This window comes from Silurus aristotelis (genome assembly GCF_946808225.1).
Source record: "Silurus aristotelis genome assembly, chromosome: 27".
NCBI lineage: Eukaryota > Metazoa > Chordata > Actinopteri > Siluriformes > Siluridae > Silurus > Silurus aristotelis.
In genome coordinates, this window is record NC_139600.1 from 7,739,539 (window position 1) to 7,751,411 (window position 11,873).

An 11,873-nucleotide genomic window follows, 5' to 3' on the forward strand; every position below is an offset into this window, starting at 1 on the left:
CCTCCAAAGATTTTCTATTGGGTTTAGGTCTGGAGACTGGCTAGGCCACGCCAGAACCTTGATATGCTTCTTACAGAGCCACTCCTTGGTTATTCTGGCTGTGTGCTTCGGGTCATTGTCATGTTGGAAGACCCAGCCTCGACCCATCTTCAATGCTCTAACTGAGGGAAGGATGTTGTTCCCCAAAATCTCGCAATACATGGCCCCGGTCACCCTCTCCTTAATACAGTGCAGTCGCCCTGTCCCATGTGCAGAAAAACACCCCCAAATCATGATGCTACCACCCCCATGCTTCACAGTAGGGATGGTGTTCTTGGGATGGTACTCATCATTCTTCTTCCTCCAAACACGTTTAGTGGAATTATGACCCAAAAGTTCTATTTTGGTCTCATCTGACCACATGACTTTCTCCCATGACTCCTCTGGATCATCCAAATGGTCATTGGCAAACTTAAGACGTGCCAGGACATGTGCTGATTTAAGCAGGGGAACCTTCTGTGCCATGCATGATTTCAAACCATGACGTCTTAGTGTATTACCAACAGTAACCTTGGAAACGGTGGTCCCAGCTCTTTTCAGGTCATTGACCAGCTCCTCCCGTGTAGTTCTGGGCTGATTTCTCATCTTCCTTAGGATCATTGAGACCCCACGAGGTGAGATCTTGCATGGAGCCCCAGTCCGAGGACGATTGACAGTCATGTTTAGCTTCTTCCATTTTCTAATGATTACTCCAACAGTGGACCTTTTTCACCAAGCTGCTTGGCAATTTCCCCGTAGCCCTTTCCAGCCTTGTGGAGGTGTACAATTTTGTCTCTAGTGTCTTTGGACAGCTCCTTGGTCTTGGCCATGTTAGTAGTTTGATTCTTACTGATTGTATGGGGTGGACAGGTGTCTTTATGCAGCTAATGACCTCAAACAGGTGCATTTAATTTAGGATAATAAATGTATTGGAGGTGGACATTTTAAAGGCGGACTAACAGGTCTTTGAGGGTCAGAATTCTAGCTGATAGACAGGTGTTCAAATACTTATTTGCAGCTGTATCATACAAATAAATAGTTTAAAAATCATATATTGTGATTTCTGGATTTTTTTTTACAGTGTAAAAAACAGTCTTTTACAGTGGACATGCACCTACGATGACAATTTCAGACCCCTCCATGATTTCTAAGTGGAAGAACTTGCAAAATAGCAGGGTGTTCAAATACTTATTTTCTTCACTGTATATATACACCTTTAACAGTATGACTTTTATTCCTTAACTATTCAGGTGTTATAAAAGAAGTCGGATTAAAGCAGTGTTGTATCATAATCACCTAAAGAATATACCTCTGGTTCTTTAGGGCTAGGTAATTGTCTAAACCACTTAGCAGCAGTTTATTTATTTTTAGATTTAAATGTGCCCAGGTGTAACAATCCTGACCCATCGAGCATTAACAACATTAATTTCTTCAGCAATTTGAGCTCATCTGTTGGATTGGAAAAACACGGGCCAGCCTTCCCTCTCCAAGTGCATCAATAATCCTTGCCCGCCCACGACCCTGTCACTGGTTCATCACTGTTCTTTCCTCAGACCACTTTTGATAGATACTGACCACTGCAGTTCATGAAAACACCACAAGTCCTTAATGCATTGTTTATGCTTTTTAAGTTCAGATTTGTGCTGGGTTTTGTTCATACAAGGGAGAAACTGGAGATGGAAATTGGTCTCATTAATGGAAATTGCAGCAATTTTTGCATAACAGTTTTAAGCAAGGTAAGAGCTCCAGTGCAACCTGACCTGATGCTAAAAGAGTGGGTCTGAAATGTAGAGATGTCCTGCAGCCTGATTCTTTAACCTCATCCTTCTACATTGTTTACAGGTATGTTTACTGTTTACTTCTGGTTGCTAAACTGATTGACTGGAAGTAAATGACTGTTTTTTTGCTTTGTCTTTTTATTTACTTGTATATATTATAGTAGTTGATCACACGCAATCTCATATTACAAAAAAATGACAACTTTTTTTTAATATTCTGTTTAAGACTTGCTTGTTGAATTGCTATATTTCAGATAATTGTCATTTTTTTAATTCGATTCAGTACATTTTATTTGTAAACCCTTTAAACATCTCAAAGCAGCTTTATAGAATTAAATAGATTATAAATGTACATTTTTTAAATTGAAAAAATATGTCAATATACAGTAAGTTTATCCCTTATAAGTTTATTCCTAATGAATAAGCTAGTCATGACAGGGGCAAGAAAAATCTTTCTAATTGTATTAGGAAAAAACCTTGAAAGGAAGCATATTCAAAAGGGAACCTATCCTCATCTGGGTGACACAAAATGCCCATTTATTATAGTTCTATCATTACTGAGATTATCCTCTGTTCACTGATGAAAACATTTTTTTATTAGCGAATTGTTTTTTTTACGCTAATTGTCAAGTAATAGTGATATACAAATTGATTTGAATATCAAGGCAAATTCTATTATTTTGTTATACACTAAAGTCTAAAATAATTAATTTCAGCTGGTATTTTCTGAAGTTTGCCTCTAGTCGAGGTAAACAAAACTTTGTAGGCAGACTAAAAGATTTTTGGAAAAAGTATAGGAACTTGTAGTAAATAATTTGAAATAATAAATAAATAAATAAATAAATAAATAAATAAATAAATAAATGCATTAATAAATAAACAATATTTGGTGGCATAGCTATTGCTTGAAATGACAGCATCAAGACACAGTAATATCACAATTACTGTAAAATTGGTAAAATAAAATCTGACAATCTGATTTATCGTAATATGTATTTCTTTGAATTTAAAACACAAAGACCTTTAAATAAAAAAAAATAAAAAACCTGCCCCAATACTTTTGGAAAGGGTCTATGTGTATATTTACAGGGCTGTTTGCCCACACTGGTTTTGTCAATGTGAAATATTGGTCTTTTAATTATAATAAGGTTTTTTTTTCTTTTTCTTCTTTTTTTTTTTTTTTCCTTCACAGCTACTTTTTATAATGAAGCTAACACTTTCATGTCTCCTGTGTCTGATTGGTAAGAAATTACTTTTAATTACTATATGTATATTCAGGTGAGGACATTATTGCATTATGCTATACAAGGGTAAAAACTTTATGGCCACCGATCAGGCAAAACATTATAACCACCTGCCTAATATTGTGTTGTCCCCACTTTATGCTGTTTAATATATCCCACTCACTAACAGGTGCCATGATGAAGAGATAATCAGTGTTATTCACTAACCGTTTATAATTGTTATAATGTTATAATGCCTGGTCGGTGATATACAATATGCCCAAATTTGAAAAAACACACTGTAGGCAAAAATGTGCTGGAATGAAAATACATCTATCCACTTTTTCAATTATTCATGATTCCATATATTTAAAGATATGCCACAATCCTCACTGACAATTGACAATCGACAATCAATAGCTCTATAAAATAACACTGACACAGCTGTAAAGATGGTGCTCTTTGATAGATTATATTGTCTTGTTTTGCCTTAAAACATGTATTTTAAAATTATGCCCAATATGTTCTCATCAGATCACATTTTGTGGTGATTTAGGTGGGCTTGAATGTTGTTTTATTATTATTATTATTTTTGTTTCTTGCTCTCAACCCTGACCATTATTTATGATGATTAGAAACATCCCTATAACATGAAGCTGCCACCTCCATACTCACAACTATAAAAAAAAAACGATGTTCTTTTTAGTTTTCATTAAACACAGGATATAAAGTAAATAAAAGATCCTATTTTCACTTGTGACTTCCTGACACTCTTCCATAAATTCTAGGTTAATGGAGTGTTTAGGAAAGTGTTGTCTTGTTAACAGTTTCTCCAATTTAAGCTGTGGATTCCTTTCAATTCTGTTTAATGCCATTTTTTCAACATAAACCAACAGCATCATAAAGGTCTATGTATTTAATTGACTCACACAAAACTATCAACAGATTATGTGACATTGGTTAGCAGCTGGTTGCAAAATAAATCATTTAAAGGCTTCAAAGCAAAAGGGGTGAATGAGTGCAGACAAGTGTGACTGCACTCACAGTAATTTGTAAATACAGTTTGCAGCAATACAAATTATCTCCCCACATGACTATTATAGCTTTTTTCCCATGAATGTGAAATACTAATTCCACTAATTAAATACTAAATTAATTGTATTAATTGCCTTGTCACTACTATGTTTTTTTCAAATATTGCCAACAGGTGTCTCATTTGCACTGATCATTCAAGATAGGATCGAAATTGCCCCTCTTCTCATCAAACAAAAAGCTAACTGGATTGTGGCACAAAATTACTGCAGGGAAAACTACCTTGATCTATATACAATTACAAATGAAACTGATCAACAGATGCTGCTTAAAGAAATGACAGACAAAAATGTGATGGGACCTGTCTGGATAGGTCTGTACAATGATCTGGACACCTGGTACTGGTCCTACAATCACCTACTACTTAAAAACATGAGTCTAATAAAGTGGGCCACAGGAAATCCTGATAATACATCTGGAGCAGATATGTGTGGGGTATTACAAGATGTTGGAAAATGGGAAAGTTATCCCTGTTTTTACACAGGACCTTTTATATGTTATGATGGTGAGTCAACCTATGGATTTATGATGAAGCACAATGTATATTTAAAATCTTTTGCAGACACAAAGCCAGAGGTTTGTCAAAGAATATTCTTGTGCACAGAATTCTTATACCTATTTGTTATTCTCTAAGACCTTATTTATTTGTAGCTTACCTTGCAGTTTTATTACCCCGCTTCCAAAAAAGTAGGACACTGCAAAATGTAAATAAAAACAGAATGCAATGATTTGAATGAATCCATATCCTATTCACAAAATAACAAACAACAACAAAAAAGATTTTTAAACTAAGAATATATACCATTTTAAAGAATGATGGCTTTAACACTGTCTCAAACAAGTTGATGTATTTTTTATTTCATTATGGGTCAAATGTTTTCAAATGCTAAAAGTACTAGACTGCAGGCAGGCCTGTAACTCTTCTTCTAAAAGTCATGGTATTGTAATAGATGCAGTATGCAGTTAGCATTGTCTTGGTCATATATTCAAGCCCTTTCATTAAAAAATATGTTTTCTGGAGTGCTATTAACAAGCTAGATGATCCCTCTCCTTTTTAGTCTGGAGAATGTGGTGGTCCATTGTTTCCAAAAAGAAAATAAAATTTTGTTCCTCTGACCACAGTACAGTTTTCCACTTTTTTCCACAGTTTGTCTCAGTACATTTCAAATGAGGTTTGGCCCAAAGAGGATATATTTATTTATAAAACCACCTGTTCCACAATTATTGGCACCCCTAACAATTCCTATAAAATAAATGTAATTGAAGCATTTTTGTCATTTTGACTGTAGTTTTTAAAGTTGATCAGAGTATCTAGAAACGTTTAATTAATAATTCATGACTTCCTGTTTCCCTGTGGTATAAATATAACGTGACACAGAAGCCTATTTCTCTTATCCACTCTTTTACATGGGAGGGCAAAAGAACACCCATTCAAGTAAGGCAGATGTATGTTGATCTTCATAAGATGACCTTCATAAAGGCTCCAAGAAAATAGCCTCTTGCCTAAACTTGCCCATATCCACAGTCAGAGGAATCATTAAGAAGTTTAAAACGACTGGAACAGAGACAAACAAGGTTGGACAAGGACCCAAGATTATCTTGCCACCACGCACAGTGAGGAGGATGGTAAGAGAAGTAAAAAAAAATCTCCAAAGCTCACTGTGCACACTGTGAGAACTGCATCAAAGAGTGGCATCTTGGGGTCACAAAGTCTCCATAACAACCATTAGACACTATCTACATGCCAACAATCTGAGGCATGCAAGGAAAAAGCCTTTTCTCACCTACAATCACAAAAGTAAATGTCTGGAGTCTGCTAAGCAGTACTTGGACTTCACCTAGGACCATGTGCTTTGGTCAGATGAGACTTAGATAGAACTTTTTGGCAATAAAAATTCTAAATGTGTTTGGCTTAAACAAAAGATGAGTATGCGATAAGCACCTCATGGCCACTGTGAAGTATGGTGGAGGATTTGTGATGTTGTGGGCCTTTTTCTCTTCCAAAGGCCCTGGAAACCTTGTTAGGGTGCATGGCATCATGAACTATTTTATTAGACTATTTTAAAACTATTTTATTAGAAGCCTAATAACACATCTTAAACAGGGGTGCCAATAATAAAATTTTCCTAAATTTATATAAATTATGTTTTTTATGTTCTATTGTGAATAAAATATGGGTTTATGAGATTTCAACTCATTGCATTCTGTATTTATCTACATTTTACACAGTGTCCCAATTTTTGGGTTGTATAATTCACATAGATTTTAGACTCCTTTTGGTCATTGATTGTCATGTATTTAAATACATTGTAGTTTGTGTAAGATATATAAATAATATACAAAATTCATTATTAGGATTATTTGTAGTTTAATATACCACATTACTATTACTATTTTACCAATTGAATGTCGCTGTCTACTCAAACCAAATAACCAGTAGAGATTAGAGAGTAGAAAGTTAAGCATGTGGAGCTGATGTCCCAGTGCTCAAACCAAATAGATATTAAACTACTTGCCTGTATCAGTGATGGCTTGCAGAGGCAGACCCATTTTTTTTGTCAAATTATGGACAATAAATAGACACAATTTTTAGTAGTTACATAATACTTTCACTATGCTTCCAAATACAATGTAGTCTTGTAGTTTAACACAACAATTGTAATGTGTAAAAAAAATTATAATTCATTAATTCTGAATGAATTGTAAAAGCGTACTAAATTTTTAAAAGATGACCTACCATTTAGAATACAACATTATTTTAAACAAATACAATTTCTGTTGTAAATTGTTGATTATGCTGACACAGATTTTCCAGGTTTCATTATTTGTTCGCTCTTTACAGCAGGCTGGTCACATACCTTTCTCACATGTAAAGAAAAAAAACCATTGCTTTACAAAATAATACTAAAACATAATACTAGCTAATGTTTATAGCTTCAGTTGATGCTGGAATCAAACATCATAAACAGAATGGAGAAAAAAACATCTCAGAATGTGCAACAGATCTAACCTTGAGACCAAATTCATCAATTTCTACATTTTCTGAAATATTAAAATACGTTGTCAAACATATTATTCAACACATTGAACGAGAAACTGAGCTAAAATGTATTTAATTAAAAAAACAAAAAAATAAGATTAAAACTGTATATGTTTATTTTTTACTTTTTGCTATTTTACAGCTAACAACAGTGCTGCTAACAGGTTTATTATCTACTATAAACCCCCCACTGACTGGCACACTGGTCAAACATACTGCCGAAAATATCACACAGATATGGCCAGCTCTCTTACTGAAACAGATAACAGCCTTTTGCAGCAGCTCATTAAAAGTATTCATTACACCGGTGCTTGGGTTGGTCTAACCAAGGAAACCTGGAAGTGGTCAGATGGCTATGAGCCTTCATACCTTCCATGGGGACCTAACCAACCAGATAATTATTATTCTTCAGAAAACTGTGGAGGAGCTCAAAATGGACTGCTCACCGATGAACAATGCAACAAGCAATACTATTTTGTATGTTCTGCTTGTGAGTGTTCTGTTTTCTTGAATATTACCACCAGTTAATTTTGTACAGCTATCAAAGGAAAAGAAATTCTGTTTAATTTGAATACTACTTATTATGTCTGAAGTCTGAATTATATTTAGATGCATGTGTTTTGCCTTCCACAGATCTTGTGAAAACACAAATGGTGAAACTGCAAGTAAAGTTTGATTCAAATGTACTTGACCCCACTGTTCAGTCATCCATTCTAGAGTTGGTAGGTTGCATGATGGCTCTTTTGTTTAGTTTTTTAGGCTCATATCTACAATGGTGTGAAAAATTTTTTGCCCACTTCCTAATATCTTATTTCTTTGCATGTATGTCACACTTCAAAGTTTTAGATAATCAAACTAATTTAAATGTTAGTAAAAGATAACATAAGTGAACACAAAATGCAGTTTTTAAATGAAGGTTTGTATTGTTGAGGGAAAACAAAATTAAAAAACTACATGGCCCTGTGTTAAAAAATGTTTGCCCCCCTGTTAAAACTGTGGTTTATCACACCTCAGTTAAATTTCTCTAGCCACACCCAGGCCTGATTACTGCCACACCTGTTTACAATCACTGAGCAAAAAAGAACACAAAGGCTCATCTCAGTTTTGCCAGAAAACATCTTGATGATCCCCGAAACTTTTAGGAAAATACTCTGTGGACTGACGAAACAAAAGTTAAACTTTTTGGAAGGTGTGTGTCCCATTACGTCTGAAAGTATCATCATGTTTCAGAAAAGGAACATCCTACCAACAGTGAAATATGGTGGTGGTAGTGTGATAGTATGGGGCTGGTTTTTTTTTGCACACTTCTCCAACACACTCTCCATTACTTTGCACTGTTGACCCCAGGTACCTGAACTCCTCCACCTTCACCACCTCTTCTCCCTGCAACTGCACCACTCCACTGCCCCCCCTCTCATACTCTCACCACAAATCTCATCTGCAAACATCATAGTCCAGGGAGACTCCTGTCTGACCTCGTCTGTCAACCTGTCCGTCAAGTCTGTCATTCCTACTGCACACTTAACTGCTATTACACTGTCCTCATACATGTCTTGCACCACCCTCACATACTTCTCTGACACACCTGACTTCCTCATACAATACCACAACTCCTTAATCAACACCTTGTCATTACACGTTTTCTAAATCCACAAACACACAATGCAACTCCTTCTGATCTTCTCTATACTTCTCCATCAACATCAACTCAAAGCAAATAATGCGTCTGTGGTGCTCTTCTACGACAGAAAACCATACTGTTGCTTACAAATGGTCACCTCTTCTCTCAGCCTGGCTTCCACTACTCTTTCCCATAACTTAATGGTGTGACTGATCAACTTAATTCCCCTTGTAGTTACTGCAGGTCTGCACATCTCCCTTATTCTTAGAAATCAGTACCAGCACTTTCCTTCTCCATTCCTCAGAACAATCTGGTTAAAAACTCCACTACATCTCTCCTAAACATCTCCATGCTTCTACCGGTATGTCATCTGGTCCAACTGACTTTCCACTCTTCATCCTCTTAATCGCTGCTCTCACGTCCTACTTATAATCCTATCAACTTCCTGCTTCACCATCTTCACACCATCCAACCTTTTCTCTCTCTCATTTTCCTCATTCATCAGCTGCTCAAAATACTCCCTCCATCTTCCCAACAGACTCTCCTCACTAGTGGACACATTTCCATCTCCATCCTTTATTGCTCTAACTTGCAGCACATCCTTCCCAGCTTGGTCCCTCTGCCTGGCTAATCAGTACAAATCCTTTTCTCCTTCCTTAGTGTCCAACTTCACATACAGCTCCTCATATGCCTTTTCATTGGCTTTTGCCACATCCCTCTTCACCTGCTGCCACATTTCCTTGTACTCCTGCCAACTTTTCTTATCACTCGATCCCAATTATTTTTTCTCCTTATGCTTTCCTGCACTTCCTTATTCCACCACCCGTCTCTTTGTCTTCCTTTCAATTTCCAGATGTCCCACCAAGTACCTTTCTAGCTCTCTCTTTTCTAGTCTCCATTATTGCTTCTGCAGTACTTGCCCAAACATCCTGCACCTTTTCACCACCACCGAGCCCCTGTCTAACCTCTTCTCTGAATCTCACACTATAATCTTCCTCCTTCAGTTTCCACCATCTTATTCCTCTTTCAGTCCTTACTCTCTCCTCTTCTTATTTTTCACCTCCAAAACTATCCTACGGACCACCATCGGATGCTGTCTAGCTACACTGTCCCCTGCCAACACCTTACAGTCTCCAATCTCCCTTAGGTTGCATCTCCTACATAGAACATGCATGCACCTTCCTTCACTCTTATACGTCACCCTATGATCCTCCTTCTTCTTAAAATAAGTATTCACCACTGCCATTTCCATCCTTTTAGCAAAATCTAACACCATCTGCCCTTCCACATTCCTCTCCTTAAAGCCATACCTACCCATCACCTTCTCATTACCTCTGTTCCCTTCACCTACTTCTTCTTCTTTCAGCTTCTCCCATCAGGGGTTGCCACAGCGGATCATCCATCTGCATAACCCCCTGTCCTTTACATCTGCCTCTTTCAAACCAACTACCTGCATGTTTCCCTCACCACATCCATAAACCTCCTCCTTGGCCTTCCTGTTTTCCTCCTTCCTGGTGGCTCCATCCTTAGTATTCTCCTACCGATATATCCCATGTCCCTCTTCTGCACATGTCCAAACCATCTCAATCTCGCCTCCCTCCCTCACCTTGTCTCCAAAACGTCCTACATGTGGTCTCTCTAATAAACTAATTTCTAATCCTGTCCATCCTCCTCACTCCCAACGAAAACCTCAACATCTTTAGCTCTGCTACCTCCAGTTCCACCTCCTGCCTTTTAGTTAATGCCACTGTCTCTAAACCATACAACATCGCAGGTCTCACCACAGTCCTATAAAGTTTGCCTTTCAATCTTGCAGATACTCTACTATCACAAATCACTCCTGCCACTCTTCTCCACCCACTCCACCCTGCCTGCACACTTTTCATCACTTCTCTAACACACTCTCCATTATTTTTCACTGTTGACCCCAGGTACCTGAACTCCTCTACCTCTTCTCCATGCAACTGCACCACTCCACTGCCCTCCCTCTCATTCACTTACATGTACTCTGTCTTATGCCTATCTATCACAATATCATCCACAAACATCACAGTCCACAGAGACGTCATCCGTCAACCTGCCCATCACCACAGAAAAAGGCTCAGAAAAGTTGAAAGTGATACATTTTTTTAATTATATTTATAGCAATAAAATAATGGTTCTGTTCCTCAGATCAACCTGAAACTACAGGAACATGGCCTGACGATGAAAACCACAGCAGCATGGAAAGTGCAGCCAAATGGAAGCATCTTTTATAAGAAAATAAAGGGCAACTAATATGGTCATGGTATAAAAGATTATCCAATGCAAATGCAAAATGACTTGAATATAACAGTGGTACAATTTTATTAAGATTAGTGCAAGATAATTATGTAGATCCAGTACAATGATTTAATGGCAGTTAATTCTTTATATTAACACTAATAGTAATATATGATAGGGTCCCCTGGTGGTCTAGTGGTTAAGATGCAGCGCTCTCACCGCTGCGACCCGGGTTCGATTCCCGGTCAGGGAACCATCCCCAGCCACTCTTAGTGCCGGTCCCAAGCCCGGATAAATTGGGGAGGGTTGCGTTAGGAAGGGCATCCAGCTTAAAACGTGCCAAATCAAACGTGCGGAGGATCCGCTGTGGCGACCCCTAATGGGAGAAGCCGAAAAGAAAGTTAATAGTAATATATGATATGTTATAATTTAATAAATAATGTAACTCTAATATTTATTTATTTGTAAACTATAGAATTTCAGTAGTCGATGTATATATTGCTCATTTAAAAGGTAAAAAAAAAGAATAACCAGAATTAAGTTGTGGTGGGAATAATTATCTTATAGTCTGTGGTTATTGTATATGGTCATGAACTGTATTTTAATGATGTACACATATAAACATGTTTGTTACCTACCTGAGAAAACGAAATAATAAAGATAATAATAAAGATAAATACTTTTGCTTGATAGATAGATAGATAGATAGATAGATAGATAGATAGATAGATAGATAGATAGATAGATAGATAGATAGATAGATAGATAGATGATTCTATCCTTTCAACCAGACAGCAACATAAATAAAATAAATGAATTAAATCAGTATGACTCTTCTC

General features: G+C 36.9%; 1 long non-coding RNA gene across 1 annotated transcript; it reads left to right on the top strand.

Moving 5' to 3' along the window:
- The first annotated feature begins 1,758 nt into the window (after positions 1 to 1,758).
- Positions 1,759 to 11,205, top strand: LOC310721216. Its single transcript, XR_014531960.1, has 6 exons — positions 1,759 to 1,860; positions 2,989 to 3,037; positions 4,227 to 4,616; positions 7,294 to 7,641; positions 7,785 to 7,873; positions 10,945 to 11,205. It is a non-coding gene; the product is annotated as an uncharacterized lncRNA (long non-coding RNA).
- The last annotated feature ends 668 nt before the right edge of the window (positions 11,206 to 11,873 follow it).